At 44.6% G+C, this 20,321-nt stretch overlaps 1 pseudogene; it reads left to right on the top strand.

The window, feature by feature from the left end:
* The first annotated feature begins 3,136 nt into the window (after window positions 1-3,136).
* Window positions 3,137-16,406, top strand: LOC131749496 (malignant T-cell-amplified sequence 1-B-like; annotated as a pseudogene).
* The last annotated feature ends 3,915 nt before the right edge of the window (window positions 16,407-20,321 follow it).

Here is a 20,321-nt window from a genome sequence, read left to right as displayed (position 1 = left end):
GTGAATGTGCTCATGACATCGAAGTGTTGGATGGTCACTGAAAGCTCTTCCACACTCATTGCAAACATTGGGCTTCTCTCCCGTGTGAGTTTATTGGTGTGAGTAAAAGTCAGTTCTCTGGCTGCATTACCTTTATAAGGTTCGTCTTCTCCAGTGTGAGCTGTTGCTGTATAAATGCGAGGCTTCAGCTGAATTATTTCCCACGTTCAGGACATTTGCAAGAGTCACACCAGGGTGCACTCTCTCATGTTGTCTAAGGTTGGAGGGTGACTAAAAACCTTCCACATTCTGAGATCTGCATGGTTTCTTTCTAGTATAATTAGCTTTTGTTAATTCAGTGATGAATAACGGCTGAAGTCTCTCCCATTCCGGCTGAAAGTGTAACACACATGGAGTTAAGGTTGTTATATGTGAAATGTCCTCACATTCATTGCATTCAGTGGGCTCTTCTCCAGCATGAAATCCCTGCTATTGACAAGGAAAGAGAGTCTGTTAAAATTACTCACATAATATTCATTCAGTCATTTCTCTACATGTGAATTCTGGGCGGCTCCCTCAGTTATGGTCTTCATTGACAATCTCCCCATGTCAGTTACATGCACAGGTAGTGTTACTTTGCTGAATTCACACAGATTTTCTATCTGATAAACACTCACTGGTCATAGTTTTTGAATAAGTTTTAGGTCTTCTTTATGTTTCAACCACTATATCCATGAGCTATGTTTAATCAGTTACCTTTCCATTGAAGCCCAGTTTACAGTTTGACATGTAATGTCAAATGACATGGATCCTCGGATTGTTTCTTCCTCCATTAAATTGATAGAAAATCTCCTGGCCACATGTCCAAGGCCATGGAGGGCAGAGCTAAGGTTGAGGCTCTGATGTTGCTGATTCCCACATGATGAGGAACTAACATGACTGAGGGCAAGGGCAACCAGAGTGGGGGTGGAGGGCGCAGCAGGGAAGGTGGGGTGCTAAAGGCCTGGAATGGGTGTTGGAGGACAAATGACGGTGCCTTTCACCAAGAATTATTAAATGAGAATTTGGGGAGAGGTGTCCTTGCTGTGGAGACAAGACTCTCCAGGAGACCATGATAAGTGTTACCTGGGAATTAGTATTAATCCTAGGAACTGAATATTAATAAAATAATAACTCTGAAGAGTAAGTCAAATCAAAGTATAACACCCCATAATTTGCACTGTTTTATGCAAAATGGGGATATTATATCCTTCCTACATGTTGAGTAGCCAATGCAGCCTTCTTTTTGACCATGGGAAGAAAAAGCGTTCCTTTTCTTGGCATATGCCTGTGCGTAAGGTGGGAGGGGGTCACTTCCAACTGAGTGGTTGAGGATTCATGCCTGGTGTATCTAACAATACTTTGAAAGGCTGGGTTCTCATGGCTTCTTTCCCTTTCTTCAGATTTATCTGCTTGATTTTCGGATTGTCCCTGCATAAGGATGCAGAGGAGGGCAGGTGGTGGCAGAGTTCCTGATAATGGAACAACAGGTGAGAAAAAAATCTTACTGTGATTCCTAAATTGATCCATCTTTTGCCAAGTGTCAGGTTTCTACTTTGGGTCCGGATTTTCTAAGTGCACCCAGGAAATATTAACACCAGTTATATTCACCACCCTGTTAGGGATATGGCTGGTCAGGGACCAATGTAGAAACACCTCTTTCCCAACATTTACTTTCTCTTGTTCCAGCCTCCATTAAGGCTGTGACCTCACAGAAGACAGGAGAGGTTTTTTCCTTCTCCTTTTTTAAAGGTCGTCCCTTGGGCTCAGTGACCTCCTTCATCATGTTACTGGCTGCAGTGGACTTGGGAATGCGGTGAACACAGGGCATAGAGAATGACTCAGAGCAGAAATCTCTAGGCCAGTGGGGAGCAGGAGTTTCATCAGGTGAGTCCTGTGTCGTAGGTGCTGGGGTGAGTGGGGGTTTGGTGAGGGATAACAATAAAGAATCATTTATTTTTCCTAATTTTAAAAAGATTAACTTTTTACAGACTACTCATAAACATTTTGATAGCTTCAAAAAGATAAACGTAAGTTCCTTAGCAAAGTTATTCACATATCTCTTTTCCTTTGTGTTCTTAACCTACATTCAAATTAGGAAGTTGAATGCAAGGTCTGCAGATTCTTATTTTCTTCATTATGACTGTGTATGGAGGAGAAGGGGCATAGTACACAGACAAAATGTAGAACACTGGACAGCAAACGACAGTCTGGGGAGCTCCTAGACCTCACTCCGCCACAGTGACATCAGTAAAACAAGCAGGATGTGCCTGAATGAGCTGGGGTTCTAGCCCAGGGAACCCAGAAGTGGCAACAATGGGCTTTCTGACCCCACCATTGCCAGCCCTGGTAAGTGTTCCTATTAGACCCAGGGATGCGTGTGTGTGCTTGTGTGTGTGCGTGTGTGTGCCTTTCTTCTTCCTGACACCCCTGGACCTGCCGAGTGTACGTCACTGTTTCATGAAAGCCATGGAGATGTGGTGCTAAAGTTATAAGACCCTCTCCGTCTTCTATCTTCCTGCGTTAGATACAAAAAAATTTCTCTAATAGGTCCAGATGCAAATGTTCAGTTGTCTCCTTGGCTCCCCCCTGCAATGGCATGGGGATGTCTTTTCCTTGGGAAAGCAGCTCTAGGCTCATGGAGAGAAGAGCTGCACAGGTGTAGGGTGGGCAGAGATAATTGGAGCAGCCAAGTGAATTGCTAAGGTCTCCTGATAAGGGGGTAAAGGCTGGGCACTAAGGGAACCGCAGTCTTCAGAGTCAAGGTTCAGACTGCAGAATTCTCCACATTAGCGTGAGGAGCTCATCTCCTTCGCGGCAGCCTCCTGCCCCAATCTTCCCAGCCCCGTCCGCTGCTGGGGTCGCGTCGTGCCGTGCCGTGACGAACAGGCAGCTAGCTCCGAGGCGGACGCCCCGAGACGAACTCGAGTGTTTGGCTGGTCGGAGCTGATCCCTCGCCGGCCAGCGATCAGAATCCATCCCGCTGACGTTGGAGCCCGTTGTCGGGAGCCACCTGGTGGCCGCTTTTATATTGTCCCTTCCCTTCTGAGCTTTGGCGACCTTCTCGAGGGATGTGACTCGCCCGCCAGACGCGGAACAGAGTTCCAGGAGGCCGGCGATGCTGGCGGCTACCATCCCGGTGGTGCGGAGTGGTGGGCGCGTCCTGCTCTCACCGGAGATTGAATGTGGAGAGAAGGGTGTTATGGGGTCCGCGCTGAGCTCCCTCGAAGGGTTGGTGGGAGGTCTGCGCCGGTCGACCAGCGCTCTCTGATGCCACTTGGCCCGCGGAGACCTCCCGTCCTGCTACGCATGAGGATGTCCGTGCCCAACGTCGTCCTCCGTGTGTCAGGATCCGTCGGTTCTTCCTCGCCGGCTTGGGGGGCCGGGTCCATCCCAGTGCATTCGAGGCGGTGGGGCTGCTCACCAGGGGCCACTTCAGTTTCTCCGGCTTCCTTCCACGCGAGGCGCTCATGGGAGCGGATCTTGCCCCGAGGCAGGGGCACGGTATGCGTGTCAACAGACGGGACCCACCCGGCACATTGAATCGGTGTCTACGCGGGGAGCTCCCGTCCCCTCTCCTTGGTTGCCTCGTCAACATGGCGGTTGCGTTTCGTAACTGTTCAGGTCCCCTCACGGCGGACTGTCCATTGCAAACATGGAGGGCGCTCGTGGAGGGGCAGCAGTTCTTCCTAGGCTTCAGCGGTCGTAGGTCATAGTCCGCTTGTCTTTGGAAACAGGGACGGCCCAGGGCATCCGGTGTAGGTCGGGAGGAGACACGAGCCTGGCTGTGGTCCTAGGTGGGCGCGGTTGTCGGTAGCTTCTCTGAAGAAGCTCTGCAGACAGTGAACGGCCTACAGACGCGCGGGCGGACGGGAGCACCCCCCAGGCAGAGAAATGGGACCGATGGTGGTCTGGGTTGAGGCCCGGAATCAGCTGTGAGGCGGTGCGCCTTCCCCCGTGTGCGATCTGGATCCTTCCCGTTGAGGTTCACACCAGTTGCAAGTCACTTGGCATCTGCAGCGACAAAGTTGACCAGATGGCCAGATTTCGGTATTGGGGAAGGAAAAAAAATTAATGAATTGAATTTTTTGTTGTTGTGAGATTCACTACAATGTGAACATTAGTGAAATGAGAAATCCTAAGATTTACAGTAAATTGACATTGCTGTAATAATTACTATCATTTGAAGTTTTTTCACAAAATGTTGATTTGTGAAACTTAAAATATATTTAGTACAATTTTTTGTGATACAAGTCTGCTAATGAGAAAAATGGAATTCTTTTGCAAGGGGGATGCCATTTAGCTTATTACAGATTCTTATCATCAAAACTTCACTTGTTAATGCTGACTTATAAGGAGATTTTGCATGGTTTACATATTTCATGTTTGAAAATTCTTTTCACACAGATATGTACTACCAATTACTGCAGTTCATGAGAGTGTGATCTTAACTGAGCATATTCATTGCTTGGAAGGAATTTATAAAATTCAGTTAGATTCTTCTATTGATAATTGCCTTTTAGTATGTCATTATATTGTACATTAGTCATTGCCAATTCTGTTTGCAGTTAATTTTAAAAACATTGATTCAAGTTTCTCTATCCACAGAGTATCTGATTGATTGAAGATCATGAAGGAGGGTTGTGGGATGCAGAATTTTCTAAATTCACCTGGAAGCCTGGAAACCTCTCCGCCCAGCCACAAGGCCCTGGCCCACACCCTGCAGCAACCAATCTGGAAAACCGACTCCAACCTCTGCAGCAATAAGCCCCAAGTGTTAGGACTTGGTCAGTGACTCACAGCTTCATCATTTTCAGTCCTTTCCATGTGGAACCAAATGCTGGGAAAGCCAAATATGTTCCCCTAAGTAATCACTTAGGACGCCCATCTTCCTATCAGCTTGTCTCCAGCCCCCCCCACATCACAAGCTCTGGGCAGGACATGCCTTCCTTTTTTTTGCCACCAGAAAGGGTCCCCGCTCTTATGTGTGGCCTGAGTCTCAGCCTGATGTGAGTGGTGGTGGCTGACTCCCGTGCTCTATACACAAGTTCTGAGTAAATAGTGCTTGTTCTCATTTGTGGGGGGGTGTGTGTGTCATTTTTCATATCTACAGAGCTTAGTATGGCAGGAAGCAGATAAAACTCATGATAATGTTCCCCATGTTATTTTAAAACTCACACTTATTAATCACCATTTTTTAAGTTGAGACATAATTCACATACCATAAAATTCACCCTTTGAAAAGTGTAGAATTTAGTGCTTTATAATCTATTCACAAAGTTCTGCAACCATCGGCACTAATACCAGAACATTTCATCACCTCAAAAAGAAATCCCATCCCCATTAGTCTCTTCTATTCCACCTATGCTCAGGCCGTGGTCACCACAAATCTACATTCTGTCTCTACGGATATGCCTCTTCTCAATATTTCATGTGACTGGAATCATACAATAAGTACCCTTTATGTCTGGCTTCTTATACTGAATATCATGCTTTTGAGGCTCATGTTTTAGAATGTATCCATAATGTACTCCTTCATTTGGTCTAAGAATTTTTCTTTTTAAGCCATAAGATTTTATGTACATTCACATGCCACCAGGGTTTTTGTTGTTGTTTTTAATGTAAAATATATATTTTCCCTTTTAACCATTTAAAATCTACAGTTGACTACCATTAAGTACAGCTTCCCTGCCTGACCCCAACTTACCGCACTCACCTGGAGCTGCCAGTAGGTCCAGAGGACACAAGCCCAGCCATGCTGCCCTTCCTTGGAACTCCCAACGTCATCCAAACTGCCCATGACCCCACTATTAGAGTCTCTCATTGTAGCAAAAAGAACTCTGGACACAGAGAGACTTTAGTGAACAGGGCAGCTGCAGCCAGGTAAATTGTTGTGCTTGGGACAAGGAAGCAGTGGCCTGGGACCTGCAGTCACCCAGGGGCCCCATGAGGTACAGTGCTCGTCTCCTGAGGGCATATTCTGCTGAGGTCCCTGCAAGGGCCCTATGGAGGAGAACCAGTGAACACTTAGGGACATCTCTTGTCATTCTTTTCTTCCTTCCTTCCTTTCTTTCCCTTTTCCTCTTTCCACCCGGAAGAGGTAAAGCTTGACAAGAAAAAAAGAAATGATTTTCTAGACCATCCATATTTCAGGGCTGCTACATGGACCTGTCATTACTTTCTGAATAAAAACCCTCTAAGGAAAAAAGATGTGCAACGTGTTCCATGAACGCTCTCCTGTGTGCCTGCCCTGCACAGTTCTCCATCTTCCCTTCCCTCTTCCAACACTTCACTCCCCTGTGGGGCCTTTTTCAAGGGTAAAGATTGCTGTGAGTTCCAGCATGATGTCTGCTTCACCCCCTTCATGACTGTCTTGCTGACTCAACAACCTGTGTTCTGGTTTCTCGGGAGCCCTCGTCTGTCTTCTGCTCAGGAACACTGCTCATAGTTAGCAACACCCTCCTGTATTCTTCACTGTTCAGGCCCTGGGAAATCGGCTGTCCTGACTTTAAATATAAGAAATTGCTATCTTCTACTGCTGTGGTCAGAAAGCTGGGGGTGTTGTCCAAGGCTCTCAGAGGTGTTTTGCATCTTCCCAGAATCTCCTCTCACCTCCTTAAGAAACTCTACTACCAGGACACCTCCAACAAACACCCTCCATTAGGTGCTGAGCTGTGAATATTTCCAACCCAGAAACATCACAGCCTGTGCTTTGCATCAGGGAAAACCCTCCCCTCTACCTCCAGTCCATCCAAGTTCCCCCCCCCATTCTTCAGCTCACACAGCCCACAGATGGTTTCTGAGTCTGTTCAGCAGGTGAGGTCCCATAGGTGTCAGGTCCTGAGTCTCTTCCAGCCACCATGTTCCACCCAAACCTACATGACGAGTCCACAGTCCTCTGAGAGTGCAGAGGCCCCTCCCATGTACCTCTTCTGGCACTGTTGCTGGATCTCTTTCCTCCTTAAATCAGGGCAAGGAGCTTGGTTTCTCTGGGTCTGTGAGTGGGGAATGGTAGGAGGAGACGAGTGGCCTAGAGAGTCCAGTCCATTCTGCATCTTGTGGATCCATGACCCTGGTGGGTGGAAACAGAGCAGGTAATGGGACAGCGAAGCTCTTGGCCTGCTTAGTGGGTCGGGATTTAGGGCACATTCAAGTGGAGGCTGAACCTACTGGAGAATGTTGGTCAACACACAGTTTCTGCATGTGAAGGAGCTGAACCAGTTCACCAAGCTCTCTCATAACTAACATCCATTTATAAACACTCTTACTTCTGGCAACAGGGGAAGGGCAGACGATGTTCCAGGAAACTCTTCCCTAACCTCCTGGGAACATTCTGCCAGGATCTTTGTATTGCAACCAATGTCTGCTTTGATTAATGCCGGGGTCCAGCCCCAGCAGGTCCAGGGGTCCCTGAGATGGAGGCACCGGCGTCGGCGAGAAATAAGTAGACGAGGCAAGGGGGTGAGTGCAGGAGCTTCTGTTTACTTTATTTTTGACATATAATTTCTTATATAGGATTGTCTTAAATAATAGCATCAGCATTTTTTACATAACTCCTACTTTAGGCTCATTATCTCATTTCTACATCTATACACAGAAACATTAGCGAGCATTGTTCCGTCTTAAGATCTTTTCACATAAACAGGATGTCTAGGTCTAGAAAGCTAATTATTCTTTTCTACTTCAGCTAGCAGCATATATTGGCCTGTGTCCCAGTGCTCTCATTACCTTGTTCAAAACATATTGTGCAAAAATACAATTCTATTTTCTACGTAGGGCAATCTAGTTTAACTTTCATAGTTACATATAATTCATTCATAAAATATTTACAGTAAATTCCTTCTGCTTCTCTCTTTTTCCTCCAATATACCGGAGAGGGGGCACACCACATAATCCACCATTTGGGGGCATCCTGTACATAATACCCCACTATTTGCTTCCCTTCTTTATCCCTTATTTCTTCTTTGGGCCATAGCTCATCTAATTCTTCCTTTAAGCTTCTACTCTTTAATGGAAACATTCCTGTGTTGCCTGACCAAGGGACTTTTTCCCAAAGTAAATTATTTAAAGTGGGTATAGCTACTGTTGTGGTTACAGGGGTTGTTGTGGTCTCATACCGAGGGGGATTTGGTTTGTAATACTTCCATCTTCTTGGCTTAAACCCTCCAGAGACCCCCTCAATTTTTAGCAAGAATATTCCTAGAATCAGAAGAGATGCTTTCCGCAGCCCACCAGGAGAGGAGCTTTGCTTCCTCATGCCATAACTTCTCGCCGAGCTTTGTTCAGGCAACAGTTGGCAATGCTGGATGGCTTCCGGCATCTCCCCCTTTTTTTTATTTTTTAAAATTGCAGCGTAGGCTTCAGCTTTAGATTCCCTTAAGGCCCTTTTGAGAATTCTGAAAAGAAGAGGAAGTGAAATACAAAGCAAAATAAGTACAAATAATGTCATTCCAAATGTAATCATAAGATTGATAAATGATCCATGTGAAATAAAATCACTTAAACTGGAAAATAAACTGTCAGCAGTATCAGAGGGGTCATCTTCTGTCAAGCTAGAACTAATATCTCGTATCTGATCATGCAATTGGGTAAGATCAATACTCAAATCTGAGGAATTCCAAATACTTTGAATATGTGTTTTAATTTTGTCCCAAGGATATTGGCTTTCATTCTGTTTCAAAGGAGTAACACAAATCCATTTAAATCCTCCATGGCAACGAGAAGTCATCCTTACTTTCATAGCCATCAATTCTTGTCCTATATGTAAAATAGCTTCTTCTAACACGTCTACCTTCGCTTCCAACTTTCTATCAATAGCCTCCTGCGTAGCTAATGCTAAGGTAACATTCTTAGTTAATGTGTTAACATAATGAGCTGTATGGGTTTCTTTAACTAATGCATATACTGATAAACTTAAACTGGCCATAATAGATATCAATGCTGAAATTCCTAAAATCAAAGCAACAACAAATCTCTTAGGTCTAAATAATAATTCCGTCTTTTTTAACACCTCTAAACTATAATCATCATACCAGGATCCATTAATGTGTACAGGCATCATAATATAAGGAGGTCTTTTAAACAACATAATAGTTTGTACATTCATTAAGGGATTTATACATGCAGTCAAAATACAATTCTCATATTTAACCTTATATTTTCCATCTTCTTGATTAACAGTTAACTTTTTTGCACTCTTAGAGACCAATAATACATAAGGAGCTGGCACGCAAGCTTGAGTATAATATGTACTAGTAATATTGCTAGGTCTATGTAGTTCAACTGGAGCACTAGAGGCTACAAGGTGCCACAATTCCGTTTGAGGGTGAATTTGTCCATTATATTCATGCGTCAAAAGGGATGGCACCCATCCTTTGGAATGCCATCTATTTATTTTAAATTTTTCAAGGATGATCCCTGGATACCATCTATAAATTGTTTGTAATTTATTTAAATACGGTCTATTATTTTTAGTAGGATCTGGAGATCCCCATTCTTTTACAAATGTAGGAAAATTTTCAACTTCAATATTACTTTCTATTCCATAAGCACATTGGATCCATTTTGGGAATCCAGAATATAAATCTACATATCCCCATGTACCATAATAATTTGGAGTCTGTTTTTCACATTTTTCCCAACGTGCCAGGGGCTTAGCAAACCTTTGAGTTTGAGAGTTTCTCCCAGGAGATTTTAATATAAGAGACCATAAATATCTACGAGGATGTTCTCTCTTATAGAATGGGATTGGAGAATCAGTTAATTGTGCCTTTAAGACGGATGTTACACAGCCCTTCTTATTAGTTCCTAAATATGGAGAAGTGACAGATAGCAAAAAACAAATTGGGACATCCTCAGTGGTATTTTTATAAGTATAATTATAAGTAGCAGCATACTGATTATAAACATAAGAGCTATAAGTTCCTACCAACAAATTGGGATTACTAGAAGTTACTGGAACATCAGGACCATTCCACGTTAATAATTGCAAAATAGGAGGGTCGGGAATATAAGCCCAATAAGCATCTCTCACTGTGGAGGGGGAGCCAGCACATAATATTACCTGCGAGGAGATCAATGCCAAAAATGCCAATAAGTAATTAGATGGACTCAAATCAAGATTTTGTGCAACCAGGAGATCCTCCGCTTGAGCAGAGAGCCGCTTTATTTGGCCCCAGGAGATAGGCAGCGCATTCTCAGAAGCTCCTGCACGCACCCCCTTGCCTCATCTACTTATTTCTCGCTGACGCCGTTGCCTCCATCTCAGGGACCCCTGGACCTGCTGGGGCTGGACCCCGGCAGATTAAGAAGACATTGGATGATTTGAAGATACATTTTGGTAATGTAGAAAACTACAGTACTTCAAAATTAAAATCTTATTTTATGATTTACAATCTACTGTACTTAGATGACTGATAAATTGTTTAATGAAGGCATTGGTACAAATAAAAGCTGAGAGCTAAAGAGTTTTAGCATTGCTTTCTATTTTCATAAATTTTACATTATGGTCTAAAACTGTGGCATGCTTAACTATTTGTCCATCTATCTCTCCTTCTCCCTCTCTCCGTAGTTTTAAGATGTTTGTCACTATTTGGTAGGTGCCAGTTCTTCTGTAACACGCACACTTCATTGTGTAGAAGTGGTAACGTTTGTTCACAGGAGCGTAAGTGAGGAGGTGATGTGCGGGCGGGCTTGGCCACTGCAATGTGGTGAAAGAAGGGCAGGCATTGTCCAGGAGGGCTGAGCCCTGGCCCCTAGGCTCCTGCTTTTATCCAGACATCTGGGGCGCCCTGAATCTCTCTTGACCAAGTAAACAGGGGGCCTCAAAAAGGTCTGTGAGCAGCCCTGGCAAGGAGCCCTTCAGGTACTTCTCTCCATTTACATCGTGGGCATGGAGTCCTCTCAAAGATCTTCAAAGTTCTCAGTTCTTCTGATTTTTACAGTGTTCGCTTTTCTTCTTGCCAAGGATGTCATTAACTAAATTAGCCTATGTATGATTAATATGAAAATATATTATTGATATATTAATAAATATTATTATATTAAAATAATATCAGTATATCATATTTAACATTTTATTTACATTATATGTCCATATATTTATGTAGTAGTCTTTTATTATAATAAATTAAATTAATAGATATAAATAAGCTATTAATATGAATACATATTACACCTGCAAGTCAGGATTTGCCTCCTGGGTGCTCAACTCTGCCCACTGAGCCACACTGTTTGCCTGATAAATTGAAGACTTCAGGGAAAAGTGAAATGTGAGGGGGAGGTGGGCAGAGAAGACCCAACCTGCAATCACAGTGAAGAATGAGGTGTGTTCTCAAGACCAGCTTGAACTACACACTCTTAGTGCGGGGAGTGGATGCAAACACCGTCGCCCGCCCCGTGCGCCCTGTCTGGAGTGGGGGGTGGAGGAAGCCTCGTCCAGGTATTTCTTCTCCGGCTCTTCCCACTGGAGCCCCTCTCCTCCCCAGCCTCTGCTGTGACACTTGTGTTTTGCCACGTGGAGATGGATTTACCCCTTCCCCACTGTTCTTCTCCCTCCTGTCTCTCTTTTCTTTCCCTTCCTTGAGGCTCTCAGCCCTGCTATCAGCCAGGCTGGGGCCCACAGCCAGTCATAAGCACCTTCCCTGCAGCCAGCGAGCTGTCCTTACCCCATCTTTCTCCTTTCAGAGCTGGGATAACTGGGTACCTGCTGTCACTGGTGACTTTCCCTGTTGTTAGTCTCCCCCCGCCAGGTGGTCATATGTGCAGAACAACTAAAGGCACCTCTGACTTTCCCCGGGTGTGCATGCTTGCACCGATTGGAGGTTTCTAAGTCTTGCCACCTAAGCACAGGCTGTGCGTTGGTTTAAGCTATAGCCCCAAAATACAATAAGAAAATAACTCCCCTGATAAGATTGGCGTGACTAAATATATTCTGAACTTCATTGAGCCTGTCCTCATACACTCAGTTTACTACAGCTTTAGAGGTTTTTAACTTCTACTCAGGTTTGCAAAGATTGGTCACTGAGAAATTTATTAGCTGTCATTGTTTTCCAGATGGCAGCATAAACAAGGACTAAAGGTAGAAACACCTGCAAAATATGTAATATGGTCAAAATTGTCCTACTACTTTTATAATATTATTGTTTAACAATCCAGACAAATGAGAAATGCCAGAGAAAAGTCAAATATAGATATGTTTTCGTTCAGCCAAAAAGACGAGAGTGAGAAGTGAGCTGAGGAAGCTGGCCCAGTATGGGTGGTGGGACCAGGCAGTTGAGACCTTATGCAGGCAGCTGTAGCGGCAGCTCTACCACGTCCTCCATGGGGCTGGTCTCTCAGCCCCCCCAGACGGACAGCTTTTCTCGGGAAACTCAGTGTAAGCATGTCAGCTATTCATCAGGCACTTCTTTGCCTTCACACGTGAGCAGGACCATTGTAGACACAAGGTGTACAAATTGGAGCCTCTGCAGTCAGTGGTCTGTGCTCTGTGCTCTGTGCTCTCCTCAACTGAGGCTGCTTCTGGTGTCTGTCACAGCACCTATACCACGTCCTGAGTGTCCAGGCTTACAGAGGTGCTGCTTGAGACTGGGCGGTGACATTTCCATGTCTAGCATGTAGCAGGCGTTGCATGAACATTTACTGGGGACAAGGAGGCTAAACTGCACAAGCATCTACTCCTAAGCTGCTTCACACAACTTGTGACTGCAGTTGAGCTCCAGAGGCCTCACTGCGTGTGGTGGGCGCTAAGGCTCTCACAGCCTGTTTCATCTGCATGTTCTTTTCCCCCTGGTAATATGACCCGTTTACCTTCTCCTCCGAGCGGTTTGCATAGACCAAGTGGGAAAGGTCAAAGTTGTTCCAGGCTTGTGGCAGGCTGTTAAGGCTCAACTACACGGAAAGCTCATGAGAGGTACTCTATCACGTGGGGGTGGCTTTCAACAAGATTTGTCAGAGTGCCGCCCCCCTCAACAAGCGTATTCACTTTTTGTATAAAGGTTTTAGCCCAATAGTCTGCTCAAAAACTCCAGAACGCACATTGTGTGCCCTTTAAGCCCTTTGCCCTTGCCTGCGGCAAGACTTCTCAACCTGGGGATTAAAGGCATTCGGAGACGGATAATGCTTCGTTGGGAGAGCTGTCCTGTGAGTTCTGGGATGTTGAGCAGCACCCTTCGCCTCTACCCACTAGCATCCCCTCAGGCGTGACAACCCAAAATGTCTCCGGATGTAGCCACCGGTCCTCTGGGGATGGGCGATTGGGGAAAAATTGCCCCAGCTGAAAATTATTTCTCAAGTGGCACCAGTAGATTGAAAGAACCAAAAAAGCAAGAGCAAAAATGACAACAGCAAATTACTCACCCAGATTTGCCCAGTGATGGAATTATGACAAACTGAAGAATAGGCTTTCATTGTGTAGTATCTTCAGGCTATTTTTGGATGCTTTTGTGCAGAGCGGACTCCAAGTCCTCCATCCCTTAGTGGTATTTGGCCCAAGGCCCCAAGATGCCTTTAGCTAAAGTGTGTTTAATGTCACGTTTGGTTAATATATTCCCCCAGATTTGCCCCTCTGTGTGTCTGCATCAACAGCGCATGTCTACTTAGATTATGCAATGTGAGAAACCAGAATCCTCACTATTTCAGCCGCCTCCATGATAACAACTCACAATGATCCGAAACTAATTTTACTGACAATAGTGACACTCTGCTACGAGAATATGCAGTAAATATGAGGACACGATCTATTTGACAGTAATCATTCAAAATGAAGTTAAAGGACTTTAATCATCGTGACGGTTTACCACCAAAATCAGGTAGTGTAGCATGTTAGGTGGCGCAGCAGGGTGAAGATGACAAGACCGGTATCTCTAACCTGTTCCCCACTGACTCATCTCTAAAATATGGGGCACCACTCGGAGTGCACACGGATGTGCCACCCACACCTCTGGCCCAGAAAACAGTCACTGCCCAGCCGCTGGAGTGCCGTCAATAGGCAACTTCCAGCCAAGATCCCCTCAGGCAGCCCCACCCATGCATGGGTCCCTCTCAGGGCTGCCACACACAGTGGTCAAGAGCAGAGGGGCACTTACTACACCTGTGATGGCCACATATGCTTCAGAGCCCCCATGGGCTGAGCCAAGGCTTCCTCAGGGCCGGACAGCTGCTCAACTATGCCATCTGGCCAATCCCGCTCCCTCTCTGCCCTGTCACAGAGGTTGACACCTAACGTGCACCCTGCTTGCCACAATCCATCTTAATATTCACTTCCAGAGAAACTGACTTGTGACGGGGGGAAAGCAGTGATGAGAGAGATTTGGGAGCTAGACTGCCCCGTAGTTGACAATAACAAGAACCCCTCCACAGACTAAGTGGAGCACCCATAGTGTCTGAAATAGGTGAAGCTCCAGGTGTGCAAACTCTCACAGGTGACAGGGTAGTAATTGCTAGTCACCATCGAAACAAGCAGGGGAGCTTCCGGGTAGAAAGAAAGCAGAAAAAGCTGAACCCCCCACCCAGACCCAGAATTTTGATAAAAGTTATTTTCACATATTGAGGTATGGGGAAGTCGTCTGGCTTATATAGGAGTTAACTTGAATGTTACACATACTAAAACAACCTGCGTGGCCTATCAAACATACACTGTGCTTCTGCTTTTTTTTTTTTTTTTTTTTTGTGGTACACGGTCCCCTCACTGCCGTGGCCTCTCCCGTTGCGGAGTACAGGCTCCGGACGCGCAGGCTCAGCGGCCATGGCTCATGGGGCCAGCTGCTCCGCGGCATGTGAGATCCTCCCGGACCGGGGCACGAACCCGTGTCCACTGCATCGGCAGGCGGACTCTCAACCACTGCACCACCAGGGAAGCCCCTGTGCTTCTGCTTTAATTATTAAAGAAAAGAGTGCATTGACCAGAAGTAAAAAATGTCCATGTTAAAAATAAAGATGAAATGCCTCCCTTCCGGGAACGCCAGTGCTGAAGCTCCTTCAGTAATAAGCCTCACTTCCCAGGTGCGAAGGCCATGCTGACTCGCTGTGTATGGGCTGATCTATTCTTTATTTGCTTGTTTTGTTTTTGTTTCTGTTTTTTTTCCCCTGAAATCTTAACAGAATGTATCCCTGACTTGTTTAATGTTCTTTGTTCTGACAATATATAAAGCTGTACTGAAAACCATTCTTCCCTGGGACAGTTTCTCAGAGCTATCTGAGATGCAGGCTATAGTTCACAGTGTGGCTCAAATAAGACGCTTTTCTATTCCTATTATAGATTGTTTATTGATTATTTTCATCAACAATGTATTTGTTAAGGCCGCCAGGCTCCGAGTCCCAGAGAACATTAGTCAGCCATCCACCAGAGGTCTGCTAGTCCGTGGGAGGTTAGGGCCGTGAGAGGGCCCTAATGTAGTCGTGGAATTCAGGAGGATGCCCCAGAGCGTTGGAGCCCACACTCTCCTGACCCCTGTGAGCCTGCAGAAATGGCCAACCCTCCCTCTGGAGACCAGGTGCCGCCCCTCCGTTCTGTTCGTGCAATGAGGATGAGTGCTTCGTCTCTTCTTCCTGCTCAACTTCCGCCCTTTCAGCTACCAGCCCTGGGGAGAAATTGGTAACCCCAAACAGCCCCCCAAATTGCTGCAGTGCTCACATGAATAGTTGGAGGAAGTAGTTGAAGAAGCAGGAGTGAGATTTCCCTGTAGCCGGAAAAGTGAGGCCAGATGCATCACCAGCGGGTAACGACCGCAGCTGCCACCGTCCCTTTGGCCTGCCAGGTGTAGGGGGTCTGCCGGCATCTTGCTAAACCTATTTTTCCCCATTCCCTGGCCTTCCCTAACATCACCCCTTCACCTTGAATCATGTTCAAGAAATTTGATTGAAAAGAAAATGTGTTCAGCTACACCCAGTGGAAAACCTGCTATTAAGGGTATTAAGAACAAGTAGAACCATTCCCAGCCATTGAACCACAGCTTCATCCAATCGTGCCTAAGAAGGAACCAGGTAAATGAGTGGGAGGCCATGAACAGATGGAAATCTCTACAGTGACTGGAGAGTTACTCTATTTAGAAAAAGATAAGGGTCTTTTTATCCAATCCCAATGTTATTCCACACACAAAGAGGTAATAAAAGGCCATTTTTCCACACTAGCAGGTGGATAAAGGAGCCATAAAATTTGTACTCAGAGGAGTTGATATCACGTGTCTAGGCTTAGCTTCTCTAGGAGCTAAGCTTTGTTCCACTGCAGCACATAGGATTGTTGCAATTGAGGCAGAAGGAAAACAGCTTGTTCTGGGTGCTGCAGTCATGAAGATGTCTGCAGATGATGCTGAGAAAGTCAACTCAGCAACTGGCATTGAAACATATATTATTTAAAAGATGGGTTGTGGCACGTAAAAGCATATCAATAAGCCTCAGAAGGAATGCACTTGGGCTGCACATGGACGCGGGGCAATATCTGTGTTTGTTTGGGTGTGTGACAGCATGACGACCACGCCCCTGTGAGTATGCTGAGTAAATTCAATACATGCCGAAAAGAGAGCCCACCAAACAAACAAGTGTTGCCACCTTGCTTGGAAAGAGTGCAGACGAGCTGCCCCTGTGTCCTCTCCTAGCCATCAGACTATAACTCTCCCGAAAGGGCTTCATGACCCAGCCAGTGTGCTGGTGGGACTGCGAGAATTCTCAGTGTGTCAGCTGAGGTGCCCTCATGTGAGCATCTGGACAGGACCGAGCGGGGAAGAGTCAAGTGTCAGGGCGCTGAACTGGCTGGGGGCTTCTCTCTCGGCATACCTGCTGAGTCAGAGCCCCTCTCAGCCCTTCATGGTGGAGAAGGGAGATGAGGAGACGCCTCAGCCACTACACACGGACAGGCAGCTCCCAGCTCCTGCAGACTTCCAAAGCCTCATGCTATGAACTGACTTGTAATAACTTTGTTTTGGTCATTAATGTACTAGATGTTTTTAGTAGGGGCAATCTGAAAACTGGTTATTACCACCCATTTCAGTAATGGAATTAGCTGCGCTGGAGACAGCCTACAGTTTAACCTAAAGTTTACAACGAAGTTTTTGCCTCAAAGTTTTAAGGAATTCAAGACGAGACTAGAATAAGACAAGACACCACAGAAACTGCTTGGTGACTAGGCTTTATATTCACTTTAAAGGAAATTATCTCTGAAAACTTAGATACATTTAATTATGCATATTGTTATTAGCATGAAGGTGAGAGATAGAAATGAAATATGAACCTGGATATGCTTATAGCAGTATTATGTGGTTCTTTGGAAAGCTTTCTGCAGTGTTCTCAAATAGCAGTGGAGAACCCCAAAATAGGAAATGGTGACCCCTCAAAGTCATGCTGTTTCCTGACAAAAGCAAGCTGCAAGGCAACACAGAGTATTTAAGACAAGTAAAAATGAAGCTATATTATCTGTGAGTAAATAAAAAAAATATATATTTTTTATGTTGGAAGAATATATACAAATGAACCATGGATACCTTGATACGGGTGAACGAGAAATTGTGCTTTGACTCTGAATTATCCAGTTTTGTTTGCAAGTGTGTACTTGAAACTCAGGATGAACTTGAACAAGAGTGTACACTGTATTTGAAAACACACGCACACACGCCCAACTTTACATGTGATTACATAGAAATGTCTTATCATACAGCCTAGAGTCAAGTCAAATAGTAAGTTACGTGGAAGAGAATGGGTCTTTATTTAAGAATTAAAGACAGAACACACTCGAAGCACAAATAATGAAACCCTCACTGTACAATAGTCACTAGAACATTCCTTGAGCACTCGCTGGGTTTAAGCCAGCCTGAAAATCAGTTATTTGTCTAAAATGAGTGAGAATTTATGCCAAGTTCCTAGAAAACTCATATTTTAATTAAGTTGACTGCCAGTATCTCTCCGGGGAAGAAAATGTACATTTTATTCTCAAAACTCGTTTAGGCCTGTTCTATCATGAATTGGTCCATTAAAAACACAACTCCCAAATCAGTATTTGAAAATACCATTTTTGCATACCTGAAATCTTCCTCCTTTTTGGAGCTTTTTATTTTTCTGTCATGTGTTCAACAGAGTGTAAAGTAAATACAGTCGAGTCCGCAGCAGGAACCGCTACTCAGGGGGCTCTGGGCTTCGGTCATCACTAGAGTTGAAATGACAAAGAGCATGTTTGATGCAGAACCCTAAAGTCATTTTGGTACTGGATAATCTGGATCTACAGAAAGCACATGATAGCCTGATACTGTTTCCTACATCTGCCACAATTTAAAATAATTTTCTAATATTTTATTTTCTATAACCTGAGATTGGGAACGTTGAGGAGAGAGTATAAATATAACTATTTACATAACTGATTCTAAATAGAGTATAATTAGAAAGTATAATTAGACGTGAGTCTAATTCACCTTCATATCCTAGTTCCTGTGGCTCTCAGTAGATAAGGCTCAGGTTACATTCCCGGCTCATTTCTACAGACTGGAAAGTAGGTAGCACCTTCAACCAGTTTAAAAAACAGTTCACTGGTTTGGTTTGTTGTTTTTGTTTTTTAACCAGTTCACCACACTTGGGCAGGAACCTAAATAGTTTGGTGCATAAATGTATTAAGTGCTGGCCATTATCATGGGAGAGTAATTTTAGAAGGTCACAAAGCCATTTAAATAGATCTGTATTAAGTATTTACAAATAATCACAGGAAGAGACATTGCCTCTCTGTAGATCGAGATTATGCAATAATGAAATGCGTTTAGAGTTTTGTGTCATAAATACTCTTTGCCACTTTAATTTTTGGTAATGACAAAAGTCTGCCTGTGAGCAGCCCTAAACTAGTTTATCCTTTGACCCTGGCCAGACACATAGACTTTATGTAGTTAGGTTTACTTGTCCGGTTGGAAACAAAACAAAACAAAACAAAACAAAACAAAACAAAACAAAACTTGACCTAGCTGCTCACAAGTGGAAAACAAAGTATTAGACCTTAAAATGTTCCAGTAGAGTGCAGATCAAACACTTCTGATTCTAGAGACTTCATAGAAGGTTTCTAAACCCTTTCAGCCACCAGTCGCTCTTGATTCTGAAAACTTCCTTTACTAGGTACTGTTCACAATGGAAATGTGTTGAAATCACTGAAGCTATGTTCTGCTCCAGTGCCCAAGGATCTCTACAGACTAGGAAAAGTGACAAAATATTCTGAATGGTTAAATCCAGGGCATTTAATTTTATTTGAAAAAAATCTGTGCACAAACTCTTTTATACTTGACTTCATGGAAGACACAGGCTCCCTGGGCTCCCTAAGCTCCTCAGATTAAGATCTTCTGACCTGGGGGTGAAAGAAAACAAAGGCACCCCTGCCACCCTCCCCATTCAGACCTCTGGTCCCACGTCAGCCACACCCGTGGGAAGGCAGGTGGACGCTCAGCACACGTACTGTCCCAGCTGCACGGCGGTCAGACGTATTATACGAAGCAGATCCGCCACACTGCACCTCTGCTTCTTACATTCTGCTGGCCCAGAAGGAGATTTAGAAAAAGCACAGAGGAGAACGTCAACTCAGCAGAGCCTCTGGAAGCACAAGGGACTGGAGAAACAGGAAGCACAAATTACCCAGGGAATGACTGACTTCTGACGGTGTTGTTGATAACAGATGGGAGTGAAGCCTTCCTGCTCTCTGCTGATGGCATCTCTGTATCTGCAGGCACTTTCTCTTTGCAACTTCTTGACAGAAAGCCGATCTCTTCTGTCGTTCATAGATCGTCTTCTCCTGCTGTCACCCCTGTAACCTAGGACTGTAAGCTGATTGATTCATTGGTTGTTAACACTTCTATAAACGGAGATCTAACTGCCAAGAGTTCCAAATCCCAGTGGTCTGTGAGGTCCCACCACCAATTCACTCCCAAGAGTCATCTCTGAAGTAGGTAAAAATGCCACAAACCCAAGATTGAAGATACTGCTGTAGGAACGTGAAATAACTTTAGAACCTTAGAAAGTCTAATTGTAAAGGTATTTGTTTTCCTTTAAATCCTGATAAGAAAATGACCCTCCTGTTTATCTTGTCTAAAGAATAAAGAGGGACAGGTACTCACTGAAGAAAAGCTACAAAATTTGAGACTGAAGAATGGAATTAAAAGAAAATGATCTCATGCAGAATAAGTACTCTGGGTTTGAGAAGTTGAGAGGAAAAAGAAATTGATTCAAGAAAAGACCTATTATTAGAGCTGAGACCATATGCCATTTAGTCAAATTTCTTTTTCTGAAGCCCAGATTGCCTTGTTCAGACTTGTACAGATACAGGGCTGCAACTATCTTCTCTGCTGATC

This window comes from Kogia breviceps (genome assembly GCF_026419965.1).
Source record: "Kogia breviceps isolate mKogBre1 chromosome 20 unlocalized genomic scaffold, mKogBre1 haplotype 1 SUPER_20_unloc_9, whole genome shotgun sequence".
NCBI lineage: Eukaryota > Metazoa > Chordata > Mammalia > Artiodactyla > Physeteridae > Kogia > Kogia breviceps.
Note: the sequence above shows the minus strand (reverse complement) of the source record. Positions and strands in the feature narration are given on the sequence as shown.